The sequence below is a fragment of the Electrophorus electricus genome, chromosome 3, assembly GCF_013358815.1.
Source record: "Electrophorus electricus isolate fEleEle1 chromosome 3, fEleEle1.pri, whole genome shotgun sequence".
Classification (NCBI taxonomy): Eukaryota; Metazoa; Chordata; class Actinopteri; order Gymnotiformes; family Gymnotidae; genus Electrophorus; species Electrophorus electricus.
The window spans coordinates 27,812,426-27,817,500 of NC_049537.1; the positions used below are offsets into that span (position 1 = coordinate 27,812,426).

Consider the following 5,075-nt stretch of genomic DNA (forward strand, 5'->3'; position numbering starts at 1 on the left):
TGGAGAAATATATAAATGAAAAGAAGAGGTCCAAGGACCGATCCCTGGGGTACTCCTGGAACAACAGAGCCAGAGGATGATTTGTATGAACCTATCGATATGAATTGTGGTCTGTTAGTATGTCTAGAATTGAGTATGTCATGGTTTACAGTATCAAAATCCGTTCTGAGGTCCAAAAGGCCAAAAATGTTGAGGCATCTGCCATGTTGAAAGCAGCAAATTATTAGCAGTCTTGAGAGAGCAGAGCCTGTACTGTGCAGACCATGAGACCAGACTGAAAGGGTTCATGCACATTATTTCTCGACAGAAATGTTTGAAGCGTTGGGCTTTCTGTCACTTTCCATGACTTTGCATTAGTCATTCCTCAATTTTAAGCCTATGACATAGTGGCAGCAATCACAGGTTATGTGTTACACCCATGTTTTTAAAAGCTTTTGTAAAGTTCAAAGTTAAAAATCTAACCTTTTTTACCTGATGGCTTTGAACTGAAGCATGCATGATGCAGAGCACAGAGTATAATGGTAACACCGCACACAAGCTCACTTCTCAACACCCAGAGAATAGGTGCATATTGAAATTGTACTCTGTCACATTTAACTCTAAAAGCTAAACTACTCTTAAGTAGATATTTGCGTCTGCATAACCAACAGAATCCTATTCCCTAGAGAGAGAGAGAGACAGCGAGAGAGAGAGAGAGAGAGAGAGAGAGAGAGAGAGAGAGAGAGGTGAGAGGTATATTGGCACTTTTAAATAGACTTCGTAGAACACTGAATCCTTTCCCCTACAGATATCAGCTGATGCCCTGTGATTTGCCAAGGCGTGCAGAACGGGGTGGGTGGGTGAGGCATGAGGGTAGATGTGAGGGGAGGTGTGTGAAGGGTGGGAGAAAGTTGACTGGTATCATAACTCTCAGACTGAATCTGCACACGCTCTCCTCTCCACAGATGTCCCACAGTCCACATGCACAGATAAAGAACAAGAACTGGGAGGAAACCTTGAGCCGCTTTAAAAACAGTGCTGGGTCGTCTAAAACAAAGTGGGGAAAGGGAGCTGTATGTAGATACTTTTAGAAAAGGGCCTGGTCATACAAGTGCAATAAAATGTCATAGACACTGTCACCCCTGCCCCACTCCAGCTTGGGGTGCTGCCATATTCTTATTTTCCCAGAATTCAGTGTGTTTATGAGGGAAGAGGGTGGTAGTTCCATTTCTGAAACAGCTCTTCCTAGAACCACAAACCTAAGACTGTGATGTGTGCATGTGAGTACGTGTGTGTGTGTGTGTGTTTGTGTGTGGGTGTGTGCGCGCGTGCACACATGTATGTATAACTGGAACAGTATTTAGATTCCTGGGATACTCTAAATGCCTTTTGCCCTCTTAGCTGATTTTGATGACTGTCTGCATATGTGTGTGCATGTGTGTTGCTGTATGTCTGTGTCTATGTGTTAATATAAAGATGATCATTAAAATCTACGCTCTACTCCCTGTGAGCATACCTACAGATAAACAGAAACGTTCTTTCTCTCTCTCTCACACGTGCGCACACACACACACACACTTGTCGTGCCTCTACACTTGTTCTTTAAATGTGAGAAGTGGTCTACACATTCAGCAGTAAATCTTTCACACAGCTCTCGAGCTCACAGCTCGTCTTACTGTTGAAGTGTCCTCTCACTTCCTCCCCTCCCCCTCCTTTTCTAACTCCTCTCCCCTCCCCTCTCCTCTCCTCCTCTCTCCTCTCCTCCCCTCCTTTCTCCTCTCCTCTCCTCCTTAACTCTTTTTTCCCTCCATGTGTCCTACACAGTCTGTGCAAGTAGATTCACTCTTTTGATTGCACTGAAGGAGCCAGTAAGACTCGCATCTCCTTCTATCACCTTCATCAACATCATCATCACCTTCATCATCATGATCATCTTCTTCTTCTTCTTCTTCTTCTTCTTCTTCTTCTTCTTCATCATCATCATCATCATCATCATCATCATCTCCACTGTCATGACAAACTTCACCTCATGTTAACCTTGTGAAACAGCAAAAAGGAAGGTAAAGGGTCATCTAAAATGGTGTGTGTGTGTGTGTGTGTGTGCATGTGTGTGTGTGTGCGTGTGTGTGTGTGTGTATTTGGGTGGGTGGGTGAAGATGTGTGGGTGTGTGGGTGGGTGGGTGTGTGTGTGTGTGTGTGTGTGTGTGTGTGTGTGTGTGTGTGAGGGTAAATTTATGACATTTATGACATGAGGGGGACTGCATCATTAATGTGTATTGTGTTTGACATGCATTGATTATGTTCAAGCAAATGTGTTTTACATTCATGCATTAATGTATTATGTCTCTTACAACTATCACGCTGCAAACATAAATCACGCTCTATTTATGCGACGAACAGTTTATTTCTGTTGCCCACGTTTCTTTTGTTCCCAGATTCCCTATGTGTTACTACATTGTTATAAATTATTATAGAATGTCTATTCCAATTTTGTTAAATAGGATTATCGATTAAAGCCTACAACTCTGAAGCAGTTGTAAAGCACTTGAAGCGAATAGCTTATCATAGACCAGTCAGTCTCATGGAGATGTATTAACCCTTTCACAGTAGTGCAGAGGGCTAGGAGCTTTCGTCTTGCTCACGTAGGCTGATTGACACACTGCATGTTCTCTTAAAGGCCCTCTCATTGGCCGACACCATCTCCTGATCACCACAGACCGCACAACGGCTGTCACCCCATATGACGTGTGGAACACCGCTGCTCACACGCACATCTGACTCCCGCGCTCCTTCATCCCCCCAGAATCACCCAGAAGCTCTGGCAGGCCAAATCCATCACTGGGAAGGACGCAGAAATAAAACCTTATTGAACTTTTTAAATTAGATTGTGGCTTGTTTTCTGAGGTCACCAGGATTGTGCTCATTTAGATGACACATATGGAAATGCATGTGCTGATGTGGGGTATTCTGACAAAAAGGGAGATGGGAATATCTGTCTGATAGTGAGAGGGGAATATTTGTGGGGTATCCTAACTGACAGGGAGATAGGAATATTTGTGTAGTATTCTGGCTGAGTGGGAGATGGGAATATTCGTGGGGTAATTTGGCTAACAGGGAGATGGGAATATTTGTGGGGTATTCCAGCTAACGGAGATGGGAATATTCGTGGGGTGTTCTGGCTAACAGGGAGATGGGAATATTTGTGGGGTATTCCGGCTAACAGGGAGATGGGAATATTCGTGGGGTATTCCGGCTAACAGGGAGATGGGAATATTCGTGGGGTATTCCGGTAAACTGGGAGATGGGAATACTCGTGGGGTATTCTGGCTAACAAGGAAGATGGGAATATTCGTGGGGTATTCTGGCTAACAGGGAGATGGGAATATTCGTGGGGTATTCTGGCTAACAGGGAGATGGGAATATTCGTGGGGTATTCTGGCTAACGGAGATGGGAATATTCGTGGGGTATTCCGGCTAACAAGGAGATGGGAATATTCGTAGGTATTCTGGCTGGCAGCGAGATGGAAATAAGTAAGATGCACTTTTGCTTTCAGCTCTTGCAGCATGTCTGTTATGTCCTTCTCATCACAAGCTATGCTGTTAATATAATGTAGCATTTTTCAGATTCCATTCTATTCCTCCCATTCTGTGTGCGTGTCTATCTGTGTGTGTGTGTGTGTGTGTGTGTGTGTGTGTGTGTGTGTGTTGTGTGCGTGTGCACATGAATACAGTGTATATGAGAGACCATTTGCTAAAGGACACAGGGACAGGGATGTTTTGTGGGTGAGTGTCCATGTGTGTGTGTGTGTGTCTGAGTGTGTGTGTGTGTGCGTGTGTGTGTGTGTATGTTTATGCTGACCTGAAACATACACTTTGTGGTTGAAGGCTGTCCTTTCAACTTAGTGAGAGTATATTCATTACGTCTCACCCAAGCACAAATATACATTGTACAAACAGAATAGCATATTAATACAAATCACTTGACAGCAACCCACACCAGAACCAGACACACACGCACCCACAGACACACACACAGACACACACACACACACACACACACACACACACAAATATACATACACAGAAGTATACACACACACACTATTTGAAAACAAAAGAAACAGGCAGGATTTTCAGTGTGTCATTAGATGCATCCCTTCATAATCTGCCTAGATCCTGGTCTCTCTGGCAAATAGTGGTTCTAGACTTGTAGTGTTTGACTACAGCTCATCTAGTGAGTGTTCCCAGTCAGACTTGTGATCACTGCGCTCAGCACTGGGCTCCAGTGCAGTGGGCTCCAGGGTGAGTTACGTCCTGCAATTTCACAGAAAGCGACAACCTAGAACAAGCTTCAGAGGCACACCTCTCAGAAATATTCATGGATCAGTCGGATTGATTAACCAGTTTAATGGGTCAGGGTTTGTTTGGGTTTTTTTTGGTTTTAAATAAATCTATGCTACAGTATATCTAAAAATACAATTCAAAATATGCTTCACCAATAATAATGACCAGCATGTACAATTCATATCTAGTTACATAATACCATACCTTTAGAAATGATTGGCAACACAGTTATTGGGTCCATTTAAAAATGTAATGAGTGGTCTTATTTGACTTGTTTGACTCTTATTTGGCCGGGTTGACTTTACTCACTTACTAGGCGTGACTGCAAAACGGATAGACTGAGTTGCTCTCGTCTTCGCTTTTCGTTTTTAACGTTATCTCCTCCATTTGTTGGCACGCACATCCCGAGTTCGAGCAAGACATCATTAAGTTATTTTTATGATCGATAAACCGGATGCGCAGGGTTCGTGCTGCTCGCGGGCGATGAGAACGTTGGTTATCGCGATCACATTTATTTAATCTATTTTTATGCAACGTGTGCATCCCACTGCGTCGTCCTACCTCCAGCATGCGCCTTCTTGCGACTAACAACAGCCTATAAATCACGCACTTTCATTAGCTGCGCGTTGTGCTCTCCCTGTCTCTCGGCAGAACGGAATGTATTTAAATGAAAAATTGTGATTAATAAAAAGTCATCCGTTTTTTATCGCTCTCCCGGGGGAAAGCGGCGGAGCAGGCGGGTGAATTATTCG

General features: G+C 43.7%; 1 long non-coding RNA gene across 1 annotated transcript; it reads left to right on the forward strand.

Moving 5' to 3' along the window:
* The first annotated feature begins 1,749 nt into the window (after positions 1-1,749).
* LOC118241075 lies at positions 1,750-2,864 on the forward strand. Its single transcript, XR_004775843.1, has 2 exons — positions 1,750-2,039; positions 2,657-2,864. It is a non-coding gene; the product is annotated as an uncharacterized LOC118241075 (long non-coding RNA).
* The last annotated feature ends 2,211 nt before the right edge of the window (positions 2,865-5,075 follow it).